Raw genomic sequence first — 15213 nt, 5'->3', positions numbered from 1 at the left:
TGTAACAGTGTTTTGTAGTTCCCCCTCCAAATGTGCTGCACCATTGTCATCCTCCTCCACGCTGGGGACATCTACCTGTTCATCCAAAGGAACATTGGTCCGTATACCTATATTGTGCAAGATTGCACATGCCAGTATCATCTTGCATACCAGTGGTTGTCCATACAACAAGCTTCCTCCTGTCAGGGACAGGCACCTGAACCTTGACTTCAGAAGCCGAAATGTCCTCTCCATCACATTTTGTGTCCTTCTGTGTCCCTCATTATATGCACGCTTTTCTACTATTATGGGGTTGTCAAATGGAGTCATCACCCATGGCTGGATGCCGCAACCTTGGTCACTGTAAAGGAATGAGAGAACATGTGCTGGTAATGCTTAATAGTGGTTTGGTATACCTTGGCAGTTTTTAGTTTTAGGTGGAGTGGTGACTCAGACTTGCTTCTGGTATAGTTCATGTTCCTACTTTGTGAAATGATTTAATTGGTCTGTGTTGATGCACATTACAATTTTGGGGTATGGCTCAGGGACCTTGGTATTGTAAAATTCAATTTAAACTGATGGTGCAACCATTGCAAATATGTGTTGTGTTGTCCATATTTGAGGCAGTGTCCTTTTGTTGGTGGAACCTACCACCTCCTTGCACCACAGTGGTGTCATATGTAGACACACCATGTTAGCCCTACAAAGTCAAACTCTGGTCTCCATGTTACCATGTGGCACTACGCAGGCAGTGCGACACTTAGTGACCTTTTGTGGCAGATGATGGATGCCAGCCATCAAGTGTACTAGGGTGTGAATCACACAATTGGAGGATGAGCAAAATTGGTGCAGTAGAATCTCCTAAGTTCCTATACATGATTTAGCACAGACACTTTCAACACATGCAGAGTTCAGGCGTTGGGTGAACGGACACCATTTTCTTACATCGGTCCCTATGTACCATGAAAGAAAGGTCAGGTATGTTCTCTATACTACTACAGAGTCCTTCTATGGCATACATTATCTTTACAGTATTGCAAGAGCTCTGCGTCATGGTGGGCCATTTCTTGTATTCAACGCACACCTGGTGGCGTTAGGGGGCACTAAGGGGCGCATGTGAGGTAGCACTGGACTAGGTGCTGCACCACTTCTCATTCTAGCCCATGGTCTTTCACGGCAGGTAATGTTGTATTCCTATGTGTGCGACACAATGCAGCAGACAGCTGAATGTGCACACTACAGGTATGTGTAGGTGATATATCACTGGTAATTGCAAAACTTGGGTGGCATTTGCCTATGTGTGACTTTCCTTACATTGACATGGCCTATGCCATTCACATAGCTGTGCTATTAATTGTTTGATGTAATGTGTAATGTTACATCAAACAATGTTTGATGTGGGATCTGTATTTAGCTGTCAACCAGTGGACACTGGTAGTGGTTTGGGCCCAGCTTCTGTATGCAAAGGGGACTTAGCTCCACCTGTCCTCACGTGGTGTGCCAGTCAGGCTGTGACTGTTATATGTGCATGTGGGTGTATGTGTGTCTGATCTGCAATGATTGCGGTGTAGTGTGGGATGTGGCATATGTGTTGTTGTCTGTGCATCTGTGCTCCCCAGCCCATGTGTTTTTAGTGTGGTGTATGTCTTGTTTATTCTACAAGGTTGGTGTGTTGTCTGTGTACTGATTGGTGTGGTGGTTTACCTACAAGTAGGTCATTGCCATGTTGCCCATCCTGGAACCGCTCGTTGATAGCGGAATGCTGAAATATGTATGTATCACGGATGCTGCTGGGGTATTTGGCAAGGATGTTTGAGAAGAGCCCACAGTGGTCCACAATGGCCTGCACATTTATTGAAAGGGTGTGCTTGCAGTTCCTGTATAGGTGTTCCGTTGCTGCAGGTGGCACCAGTTAGACATGGTTGCAGTTCATTGCACCCAGCAAAAGCGGGAACGCAGCAGTAAGATAGAAACCTTGCTTGGTCTCCTGCTGCAGTTGCTGGGTGTTGGGGAAGCAGATGTGGTAAGGTGTGAGGCGGATGATTGTATCCAGGACATTTGGTAGGAGGGCTAATAAGGATGGCTTGGGGATACCACCCACTTGTGCGCCCGTTGTCTTAAAGGATCCTGACACCGGCATATGGAGAACAGCGAGGAGTTTGGTCATGGGTTGTATGCTTGTTGTAGTTTCCACCCTTGCAGTGATGTCTGGTGCTATGTGGTGCAGCAGGCGTACAATTGACTCCTGGTTCAGATTGTAATTCCTGATGGTATCTTGTTCCCTGAGCACAAGGATGGTTGTACCTGTGGGAATATCCTCTTCCGCCTTCTGCACTTCCGTTGTGGCTGCTGTGGTAGTGTTTAGGGTTGCTGCGGTGGTGCCAGAGGGACCTGTTTTCATCACTGACATCTGTGGTGTTATGCTAAGCTGGAGCAATAACAGTTCCATGTTGTCCAGGAGGTTGCCAATGCTCCTTCTGTGTGTTTTCCTTAAGTAGTGGTGTTTGGGCCTCATTTTAACACCTGGTCTGACCAGGAGTTAAAATTTAACGCAAATCGGGCTTTGCGTAATTTTTGGGGAGCAGTTCCTCTCTTTGTACCGTTTTAGCATCAGATGGTAAATTTGATGCTGAAGGGCTAGCGTCAGTTTTGGGAGGGAATGCCTATCTTTCATATCATTGTCGCAAAACGAAGCAAGGTGGTTTGGCGCTTCCAAAAATGTTACGCTAACTCTAGTATTTTGATGCTGGACGTGCCTAGCATCAAAATATAAATATGGCGGTAGGTTTGTGCTGCTTTTGCATGAAAACAATGATGCAAAGGCAGCGCAAACTTTTCATAAATATGGGCCTTCATTTTATTTAGCTTAAAAGGGGCGTGTCCTGTGTGAGGAAGCAATAGAGATTTTGAAACATACTTAGAGAAAAATCATTTCAAGACAGCATTCTCCTTAAAACGTTTACATAAATTACAAACAACGCAACTGTGATGGTGACAAGTTGTTTACCTTTACAAAATATCACAGGTGAAATTATACTTTTAGACAGCCTTTTTTTAAATCTCAAGCACACTGTTAGGGATATCGCTTTGCTATAATTTTATCGCTGGAATCCTATTATCCTTCTCAATATAGTTATCATTTCAATCCAGTGCTACATTGATGCCAGTACTCGATTTATAGCCATTATTAAAAAATCAGCCTCTTAAACTTTTTATGAGCCCATTTCCAATAAAGAAATGCTAGAGTGATACCGCTAAATGAATCTCCTTGACAGCCACACAGTTTAATTCGCCATTTACGTTCTCATATGGCCTAACATTGACGCACTTGTTCTCCCTTATGCATTTGGGTATTGCAGACCCTCGCCAGACAGTGCTTAATTTGTGCTTGTTATTTTTGAGGGCGGGGCTTAGTCTTCTGCCTCAAGCATTTGCAGCGAGCAAAAAACACGTTTGGGATAGACGGAGGAAGAGAAAATAAAAAAGCGTCACATTGAGAGAAAGCAGAAAACTGCAAGTGTGAGCTGAAGAAGCAGGGAGTGGTTTTTAATGGATTAAAGAGTCCCGAGATGGCTTCAGGATTAAGCTTTCTCAGTACTCCATGTTCGCACATTTCATTGCAGCAGCCGCGAGTTTAAGAGAAAGGCTTTGAGCACCAGCACCTTTTTATTTACAAATTAAGCACTGTCGCCAGACTCACAATCCTTTGGGGACTCCATTTTACATTATACCAAAGTGCAGTACTTATGACGTGTTGTCTGATAGTTAAGGGGTGTTGCCATATTTTCCTTCTAAGCTTTTCCTTGAGACAAGGTCTGAGCAATTTGCAACAGGAACGTTTTGTCATATAAGCAACCTATTTTTATTGCAAATTATTTCAGTATGTGCTAGTTTAATAAGTACTGTCAAATTAATAATGTTTTTGTCCTTCCAAATAAAATGCCGCATCTTTAGTACAAACAAAATACACCTTTAGTTTAACGGGCAACAAGGAATATCTTATTTCTCACCTATGGCGGTTCAAGGCACTTAAGTTTTACATGACTCTCAAGTTCAGTATCAGAATCACTGACACGACAGAAAAGTCACGATTAATAATTTTGCTAAGGCTTTGAAAATAACTGCGGGTTTCCTTTATAGCACATTTGACTTGTAATGAATATTGTGAAATATTTTAAATAAAGACTCATTTAACCCTGAAGCTAAGACCCTTTGGGAAAATGGCAGTGGGTGATCCATCAAACCACTGACTCGTTGACTCGACAAATGACTCACTGACTGACTGTTACTCATATACGTGCAGTATCTGTTTTAATTCCCTTTATTCATACGATTCTATATTGACTGTGCTTTTCGTAATGAATAACTGTTATCTATGCATTTTATCATACTGTGGCGTGCTACATATAAATCAATAGCCGTTAAATTGAATATAAACTTATCCAAGCCCTGATAGAAACAAAACTGGCAAAACATGAAAACATTGTACGCAATTTTCCATGGAAGTGAACTTTGAGTCGACCCATCAGATGGATTTAATTCAAGTGTGCACATCTTTATATGCCACATACCAAAAGTACAATTTGCTGAACTCTAAATTTATTTATTTATTTATATAGTTTTCATACTACACGTCTGTGGTTTGTACATGTTGTACATAACAGTAGCTATCCATTTTAATTGTACTTAACCCTCCCCGGAATACTGAAAGACTGAATCTTTAGTCCGGCGTTTTGAACTTGCATTATGCAGTTCCGAGCAGAGCTCACTAAGCCATTTTGCTGTCTAATAGTGATAAATTGTGCACTGAGTAATAGAACTGCATTTTTCAAACTTAGGCCCTGGCAGGGAGGACGCCTCAGTAAACAAAATGTTCGCTGCCAACGTCTGCTTTCTTCTTCAACGTTCCCAGGACAGTAAGCTGAGTTCTGAAAAATTAAGTAATAGTATCTGCTATTTATAGTGCTTGGAAAAGGAGGAATGCAAGAATGTAGTCCATTCCTAATCCCACTACCTTCAGGAAGCCAGGGCCTGGCAAAAATGTCCAAACCAGCCTGCTCCCTTCCTCTTCCATTTCTCTTCTATTTTCTGTCTTCTTCCTCTCCGTCATGAAGTCCCCCCCCCCACCAGTGACTGCTGTATTTACTCAGGGAAGCTGGAGAAAGTGGATAGTGACAAAGGCACCAACAGTGTCCCATTGCCTTAAAACCTGGCCTCCAAAGGCATCAGCCCACAGGGAATATGCCTGGTGAGAAGAATGGGCAGTACAAGCCTTCAGGATATACCTTACAACATACCTATTCTAAGATTTTGCTTTTCATCTTTTTCCCATTTGGGCCTTAGCGCCAGTACTCTCAGTATATTTGTTGTGCTATGCAAAATCACTAAATATACATTGTCGATTAGCCAGAAGCCATTTTGTTAATGCTGAGCACTGGAAGGCAACCCTAGGAGAGGATAACCTTTAAGCAAATACATTTATCGAACACTACTGTAAGAAACTGGGTTATTGATTTGAGGAGGGGTGGCATTAGCGGAAGTCCCACTCAGGCAACAACCAAATTCTTTGTCACAATAGTCACTAAATTGACACAAAGCAGTCAGGCTTAAGTGAGAAGCAATATGTAAAGTATTTATGCAACACACAAACAGTAATAAAATAAAAACACAACACACGGAAAATCACAAACCAATTTAGAAAATTTGAGTAAATTTGAATAAATGAAATATTAGTATGGCAAAAATCCTATCAGTAGAACCAGAAATAGCAATTTAAAGTTGTTTTAATATAGTGCTGAAAAGTGCCATAAAGACACAAGTGGTTATCTGGCTGCGTTATACTGGGTGAAAGTCACAAATTGAGGCCAGCCACAATGAAGCGTGGGTTGGATACAGGACCAGGTTAGTCCCCTGAAAAGTTACTTTCATATTCCAACGCAAAGAGTTCTGTTCATGGTGGAGGAGGCCATGAGCAGCAGGCTGGCTGAGCATTGCAAACGGTCCTCTCTATAGCACAAAGAGAAGGTTGGGCCGCGCAGATGGTCATCGCTGTAGGGCAAAGAGCCAGTCGAGCGTCAGTCTGTACCTCAATATACAGGTCTCACGTTGCCAGTTGTCACTGGCGGTCACTGCCGATGTGATGAGCATTTCTCACCAGAGCTTTGCTTTGGCAGCCGTTGCATATTCTATTCTATTCTATTCTATTCTACTCTATAAGTCTTGTAAACTGCATAGCTACTCAAGGGTTTCCCAGTTCTGGAACAGTCATCATAGTTATCCACTAATTGGAAGACTGATTACTAAAAAGCCAGGTTTTCAAGGCTTTAAGAAACAAGAGCTCGCTGGGCAGCCACTGCAGCTCCAAGGGAAAAGTATTCCAGAGATTAGCAGCTCGATACGAGAAGGAGTGCACCCCCAGCACATTCTGCAGATTTTGGGGACCTGTATTAGATGGGCAGAATCTATTCTATTCTATTCTATTCTACTCTATAAGTCGTGTAAACTGCAGAGCTACTTGAGGTTTTCCCAGTTCTGGAACAGTCATCATAGTTATCCACTAACTGGAAGATTGATTACTAAACAGCCTTGTTTTCAAGGCTTTATGAAACAAGAGCTCATTGGGCAGCCACTGCAGCTCCAAGGGGAGGGTATTCCAGAGGTTAGCAGCTCAATACGAGAAGGAGTGCCCCCCCCAGCGCATTCTGCAGATTTTGGGGACCTGTATTAAATGGGCAGAAGACAATCTAAGGGGCCTACTGGGGATGTACGTGGTAGCTAGTGACCTCAACAGAATAGGACTTCTCTTATGAAGGGGTGTGGGCAGAATACATAATGCCTTGAATTGAACCCACTGCTCCTCTGGCAGCTAGTGAAGATCTTTGAGGGCCTTTTTCACTGACTGATATCTCAGAAGGCCCATAAGAAGCTGTGCTGCAGCATTTTGTGTGACTTGAAACCGTTTGATCACATATTGAGGTGCACCAAGATAGAGGACATTGCAGTAATCAAGTCAAGAGATGACAAGAACCTGGAAAATTAGTTTCCTGGCTAAGAAGGGAAGAAGCTTAAGAACATTTCTTAGTAGTCACAAGACACCAAAACAAGAGGCAGCAAGTGTTTTGGCTTGGCACTCCATGGTGAGACTAGAGCCAATTCACACTCCAAGGCTGTTTATTACTTGTGTGGGACTAGGAAGCCCCTTGAGGCTGTCAGGCACAGAAAACAAAACTTTCCAGGTAAAAATATTGCTCAGTAGCATGACCTCCTTCTTGTTCTCATTAAGCTTTAAGCTTGAGTTTGCAATTAGCTATCCATCGGTCTACTTCCTAAAGACAGGGGGAAAGATAAAAATGACTAGAGTTGGGATCCGGAGACATGGACAGCACTAACTGAGTATCATTGGCATAAGAGAACAGAGACAACCCGAAGGAACGTACAATTTCAGCCAGGGGGTACATACATAAATTAAAAGAGTGGGGCTCAGAGACTGTTAGAGTATAATGAACAGTCTAGGACCTGAAATGTTTTACTCGCCCGAAAGGGTTCTGGGTCCAGCCAACCATGCATACTTTTGAAATTCTACTAATAAGCATTGCATGGTCTACAGTGTTAGATGGATGATGGCAGCGTCTTTGCATGCATGGGCCAGTTTACATTTGCGAGGAGCCAAAACTTCAGGATTTTCACCTTTTTCTGAAGAGAAATACACTTTCTTACCAGCCAGGGGATGGTGCCGGGGAAGGCACCTCTGGGTGGTCAGGGACTCACTCCAGGAGAAGCCAGAAGGGCTCTTGCAGGTCAAATTGTAGCAGGCAAGCTATACAGTTGCAGGGAGAACTGTGAAGCTTGTTATCTCCCTGTAACTTACACAGAAGCTCAGCCAACTGACCCTAGAAGTCACTCAGGTTAGCCTGAAATGAAGGTAAGCAGGCCCAGTTTTCCTTCTCAGACAGTCCTTCAAGCCGCAGGTCAGTCATTCTTCTGTAGCTTCCACAGGTCCAGGAGCATTCTGAAGATTCTGAAGAATGGGTCTGTAGGTCCAGTATTTATATCCAGTGCAGGTGGGACTCCCAGTCCTAACCCCACATCTGGTTCTGGAAAGTTCTTCTACCCTTTCCCCTGTCAAGGCTCCAACCCTTCCAAACCTTCTTGGGTGACAAAGGACAGAGAAGGCCTGGTGTGGGATTCCTTTGGGTGTACAGGAGGCAACGCCCTTTGAAGTTTAAGTGGGGCTGGGCACAACCTCTCACAATCATCCTGCCAGGATGGCCCATCAATTCTACAGCTGAACTGTTTTTGTGTTACTGCCTGGAAGCAATACACAAACCCTAGCAGCAGGTTAATTTTGCCAGGTCAAATTGGCAGTTTAAAAATGCTCTGCTGGCTTTTTCCCATGTATGGCAAAAGGTTGCAGTGCAGTTTCTGTGAAGCCATGTAACTATTATTAGTCTACTCGATATTGGGAATGAGAATTTTCCTGAAGTTCAATGTTTGATGGTTTTAATGTGTTTAGCCTTACATAGCACATAAGAAATTAATAGAGATCTGAAGACCTTTAGCACTCCTATATCTGTGGCTTTTTACCTCCACTTCCACAAAGTTTACAACAGCATTACCCCACCAATGTGAGATTAGACAAAACCTTTACTTCGAGATGACCTTTACCTCAACCTACTGTGACCTCCACCTAGCAGATTTGACATTCAAACTTGAGTTCAAGAATTTTAGGTCTAGAGCCTTGTGTCAATCCTCATGTCATTGTAATGATGTTGTTTTTGTGGAAGTTAGTTTTTGTAAAGGTTATTGATAGGAGTTCCTGAAAAATGTAAACAACTGGATAGTGGAGAGTTAACGAAAGAAATGAGTAGTCTGTATCTGTGACAAATATTCAATTAAACTGGAGTGGAGCAACAGGTTTTGAGCCCTGGAACCATAATGAACATTTGCAAATTGTTTCAGGCATGCATATGAAGTTACCATCTGCCACAGTTTTTTCAGAAGGTAAATCAAGGGTTTTGAATAGATCAACTATAATGAATAATACAAATTTAAAAGACTGGGGATCAGGGGCATTTTCTACATTATGGCTCTGGGGCTACACCCCCATGATATTCCTAATATGTCTACTGTAAAAAATATTAATTACATTGATTTATTTAAGTCTGGGCTGCCTGTCCCAGCCTGCCTGCCACGCCTCACTCTGAACAAGAAGCTGGAAGCCAAGCAGTAAATCAACTTTCTGCAATGTGACGTACAACTCAGGGCTTACGTTTCCAAAGCCCTTTAGTGCCATGGGTGTCGATGGTGTTATCCACAGTAGGCTAGTGATGCTGCCGGTGTCACGGTTTCAGGTATTCCTGGATGCATCCCCACGTGAGGCCAAACATCCATCATTCACAGACAGACATTCTACCCTTCCCATTTGTCACAGGGGAGGCATGGAGGCAGGCGCCATAACTGAGGTTTAGCACTGTAATAGTAAGTGTTATTATGTTAACCTTGTAGCAGGTACATTGGGCTAAGATGCTTGGTCATACTGACTTTCCCCACTGTGACACCCTTGGCTGTGGCACTAGGTTGGTGGCTCCCTTAAGAGCTGAGATGCTGTATTTGTTCTCTAGCAAAATTGATTCAAAAGATGTGCTGGTGTTTGCTCCTTGTGATGTTGATCCAAATATCCGAGTCCAGTGCAAAGGTAGAAATCTGTGCTACTACTGTCCTGATTTGTGAACGACCAAAAAAAGTAACAAAACATTGAGTATGCATGCCTAGAATATAATGTGCATATTTGCTCCCTATTAAGGTCCTGATTTATTTAATTTGATCGGTGCAATGTTTCTAGATTGTCTTATCCCCACTCTGGACATGTTTTGATTTTAAATACAGTTAGATGCTGTGGAATGCTTGATGTTCGTGGTTACGTAAATCTAGGGACCTGGCTTGATCATATGGTATATGGCATTAAAACAGACATTGAAACTGGTCCCTTTTGGTCCCTGTATTCATGCCCTTAACATTAGTACCAAAGCACTGATTGATTTCCCAACAATAAATGCTAAAAATGTTAAGGTAATGCATGCCAGTAATTCATTTGCTGTATCCATTTCACATGTTTAAGTTTATCTTGCATTGCGTTCCCTAAGAGTACTAACTATTTCCATCATAACGTTTTTCTGTGCTTTTTTCCTTCATCCTGTTACTCTTGCAGTGTGCATACCTTGACGGCCAGGATCGAGAGCTCTGGCTCTGAGTCTGAAGACAATGTGAGTTTCCCACAATGCCTGTCAGTGGTTTGGCCTCTCTAAAGAGCACACAGAGCAACGGTCACATTTCCCAGTTGCAATTGGAATTATGTTTGTGAAGGAGTACACAGTTGTCAAACTGTTGACAAGGTGAAAGTAAAAGTGTTTACATGTGTTGGAGTGTTTGGAGGAGGTAAAGTTGAGGAGATGCGAAGAAGAGTGAGTGAAAACAGGGTGCTGAAGAGGAATAAAATGAGGTTTAAGATATGCAGATGAGCGATTTGTGGAGAGAAAAAGGCCATACATGTTTAGCATAAAGTGCACATAACTGAAGACCAATACTCTTTCCACAGTCCTTGATAATATTTAATTAACAGTCTCACAATTTTAGAATTCAAACATTTTCAATATTATTTGTTTCCAACAAAAGCATTGTTGTTACTCATTTATCTCAAACAGCTAACAACCTTTGACAAAGTCAAAAGTTTTCCGGTTTTAGGCGTCTATCTGTTGTTGTGATATATGTCTGGGTGCAATAACCAAAAGCTCAGAGAGAAACCAAAATACTGACCGGTTGGCACTCTATGGGAATCACGGAAATTTTATTTACATGTTGAAGCCACATTTCTTTTAGAGACCCCCCATTTTGCATCCCACTTAAAGGCCTGTCTACACATATTTCTGTATGATTGACTGTAACCAGTAGCTCTGGGTGCTTCTTAAGCCTGGTTAGATAATTTTCTTCCAAAGTCGATGCCACATACAGTGCAAAACACACTTTAAAGGGCCTGAATTTGTCGTGCTGTACAATTTGCACACTATAATAACTGTTGAACATATTAATACAGTAGTACATGGGGCATTGTTTAACCCATTTATATATTTTAAGACTACATGTTCGCAATTCCTTTATGAACCTTTTTGCTTTTTCACTAAATTCTTTTTTTAAGTTTGCTTTAAAATTTACTATTTGGCAATTTGTTTTCAAATTTTTCTCAATGGAGTACCTTTCCCTCCAACCCTACATTTGTTCATGGACGTCTCTAGGTACATAAAAGTCATACCCAACCTTTATGTCCTGCCACTTTCAAATGTCACCTCCTGTCACTATTTTGGACATTCTACTCAGGATTAAAAAATGTTGTATATAATTCCATGCATCACATTCTAACAGGTCACAAATTCTGTCAAAGGGACACTGTTTATAAAGAATTACATTTTTGATAGCAAAAGGTCCTAAGACATGCCTAATGTCTTACCAGTATGTAATGAAGCAACAGTCTGTAGAAGAGGTGAATAGAAAGTTGGAATGCAAACTGCACTGTTGACTTTCACTTTTATACCATATTTTGGCAGTGTTGCGTTGATGTGTGAAATGCAGGAGTGACTTTTTGTACCAGTTAGTGAGTTCAAATGGTGGTATAAGGCTAGAGAAAAAAGTCCCACAACCAGTGCAGAAACACCCCAGGAAAACCAAAAAATTGCTTTTTGATCAGTCATACACAAACACAGTGACACTTTGGAAGAGAGAAAACACACATTTGAAAATAACCATGAGCAGAAACTATATGTCTGCATTTAAAGTGGTATAATATGGTAATATAATTGCAGGAAATTATCATATTTATGGTATTATACCCTCCGAATTTTGCCCTGTTTGTTTTAACTGTCTATAGAACTCTGCACACTTTACTATGCTAGCCAATAGTAAAGTGCCCCAGATCACCCTTTTAACAAGGTTGAATTGGTAGGTATTCTCCTTATTGGTATATTTTATGTACCCCTATGTCTCTAGTATGTGGTACACAGTGTACCAGGACCAATAAATTAAATGTGATTAGTGGACTACAACACCTCCTGTGCCATTCACTACAATGGCAATATAAACATGGCTTCAGGCCTACCAATGCAGCCTAACTTTATCATTTTAATTACTGAAATTCAACCTGCTAAAATAAACTCTTTTCAAATGTCAAAACCTTGCTTTTAAATATTAACAATGAATTAAATGAATGAACGCCTTGTATAGCACAACAGCTGCTCTATAAGAAGCGTCCCGGCGCTGTGTGCTGATTGCAAGTGGCTTAAAGATTGAAAACATGTGTTTTTGTCTTTTTCTTCAAAATATGTCCACAGTAAAAGCCTGTCATGGGGAAGACAGTAAAGTGTTCCAAGCCTTGGCTGCCAGAAAGGGAAAGGAGAGATTCCCCTTGCTAGCCCTGATGATCTTGGGAACTTGCAGAAGGCCTAAAATGGCTGAGCACGATACACATGTGGGGATGTGTACCTTAAAAGGTAGGCAAGTCTCTTAGTAGGGAAGGACTTGAAGGTATTGAGCAGGGACTTGAAAAGAATTCTCTTCTCAACTGAGAGCCAGTGTAGATTCCTCACTGCCTGGCTCAGCAAGTGCCTTTGTGGCAGTTTGATACCTGCCAGCATTCAGAACCCTCTGCAATCTGTTGATTTATCTGGTTCAAGCCCCCAGGTAAAGAGCGTTGAAGTAATCCAACCTGGAGTTAATCAGAGTGTATACAATGGTCATTCTAGAGTGCTTCGGGAGATATTTCATGAACTATCTTAATAGTTTTATCTTGCCAGAGCATGTGCCTACCATTGACTGAATCTGTGGTTCAAAGGACAGGTCTTTATCAAACTTAACTCCCAGGTTCCTTGCTACTGCAGATGGGGCCAGGAGGTCACCCAGTCATGAAGGCTGCCATTTATGTTTGTTTTGGGGGATGGAGTTCTCGAAGAAGAGTATCTCAGATTTCTACCCATTAGGTTTGAGGTATGTCTTCTTTACCCAGTCTGCTACTCCACTGAGGCAGCCCTGGAGGTTTTTCAGTGACGAGGTCTTCTATCTGATTGAAGGAAAGCATCAGCTGGATGTCTTCCACATACAAGACAACCTCAAAACCTCATCTTTCCACCACTCCTGCCAATGGGGATATATAGATGTTAAACTGTGATGTCAGGGTGGAGTTTTGCTGGCACCGTGCTCCAACTGCTCATAGGAGGAGAGGAAAGGAGTCAGACAGACAGCCCTAAGCCTAGGACCTTAGCCAGTGACAGTCCTGACCCGTCACTCCTATGGCCTCCAGGTGATCTAAAATGATCTGTTGAGACATGGTGCCAAAGGCAGTCGATAGATCTAATAGTACTACCTGTGCTTTATTGCTCTGGTCAAGATTGGCCCTACAGACTGTGTAAGATGTAATATGTCATTCTCCTCAGAATAGGCAGACAGATGCTTATTCACCTGTTTTTCCAGAATTTTTGAAATCCTGGAAGCAGTGAAATTGGCCTACAGTTGAAAGGGTTTGCTGGGTCAGCCCAACTTTATTTAGCAATGGGAGTACCGGAGCCTTCTTTCATTTGGCAGGCTGAAGCCAGAGAACTATTTAGTACTTCCATAACCATCGGGCTAATCACCCGGGCCAGAGTTTTTAAAAACTGTGCAGAGCATGGATCCGGAAGTAAAGCACTGCACTTGACCAAGAGCTGCACTGTTTCGTTCACAGTAAGCAGGCCGAAAGAGGAGGGCGGGCAAGCAACATTTATAGAGCAAACTCCTGCTGTCACTGGCTTCTCTGATTCAGAGACTGGCTTAAATTGGCTGTAAATGTTCTGTATCTTATCAGTAAAGAAGTCTGCCAGAGAGTCATATGGCACCTCAGAAGGGGGGCTATGTTGCTGGCAGGCACTATGCGACAAGCATATTTTTACTATTTTAAAGATCTCCTTGAGCTCATTAGAGGTTTCGGATATTTGAAAAGGAAAATACATAGACTGTGAGAATCAGATTTTTTTTCCTGAATAGTTTCATAGCAAACTTTCATGTCACTTTGTCACCTGCATTGTAGTTAGTCCTCTAGGCACTTATTCTTGCCCTCCCTTAGCTCGTCGGGGAACCATGAGGCAGATGATTTTGCACATTTCCCTGAGGACATTTTGATGACCGCAATCTTATCTAATGCTGCCCTGATCTTGTTAAGTGTATCCAGATCAGTGGTCACTGGTCAGTGTCACGTGAGAGCTAAAAGCCTGTCTGAAAGTGGTATCGGTAATTTTATGCCAGGACCTTGTTTTACCTTCTAGTGCATGATGGCAGCTACTAGGACCATGAACGCCAAGTTTAAATGGGATCAGTGCCAGTGTCTGGCCAGATCAATAGCAAAGGGGGAAGAATTTGAAGTGAGTCCCAATTGGAAAAGATGAGGGCCAATTAGTGACCCCTGGGATGCATTGGGGCCCATTGGTTTTAGGGTTAAATTCAAAACCTTCAATGCAGTTATCATAGCTTGACTGGCTGTGCCACTGGTGTTGTCAATATGCATGTTAAAGTCCTCCAAGAATGTGAGGTTAGCATATTTTATTGAGGCACGAATAACAACATCCGCCATAGTATCCAGGAAGTTGCCCAGCTTTCACAAGGGTCTATAAATCAGGACACCCAAGAGGGGGAAGTTCTCAGAGATTTTATTAGGAAAAGTGAGTAATTCTCCTAATTTCATTAGCTCATGCCTGCTCATCCTCGGCGAGAACATTGAGCAATAATTCATAGGTAGGCTTCCACTTACTCTATTCTAATCGTCTTGAAGCAAGATGGAATAACTGTTCCAAGAGATCGCAAAAACAATAGCGGAAATGACAGCAGGATTAAGCCATTTTTCTATAGCAAACATTAGAACCCATTTGTGGGTTGATAGAAGCAACCATATTTCAAGCTCATGTTTGACAAGAGATCTAGCAATTAAGTGACAGGCTTTGACCATGGCCCCTATGATAGGCCGGGTGTTATCAGCAGGTGTAGTAGGAGCAACCCAAGTATTTAAGGGCATCAAGAGAGAAGCTGAACAATGAGGGCAGCCTGCTGGGATTTCCTCAAAAGAAGATGAGAAGCTAACATCATATTTGTGCTCACCTTTAGTTGGAGCAATGTTTCCTTGGTCCAAACAAAAGTCTCATCTCTCACCAGTTGGCCAGCATGGCT

The sequence above is a fragment of the Pleurodeles waltl genome, chromosome 4_1 (assembly GCF_031143425.1).
Source record: "Pleurodeles waltl isolate 20211129_DDA chromosome 4_1, aPleWal1.hap1.20221129, whole genome shotgun sequence".
In the NCBI taxonomy this organism is placed as follows: domain Eukaryota; kingdom Metazoa; phylum Chordata; class Amphibia; order Caudata; family Salamandridae; genus Pleurodeles; species Pleurodeles waltl.
Note: the sequence above shows the minus strand (reverse complement) of the source record.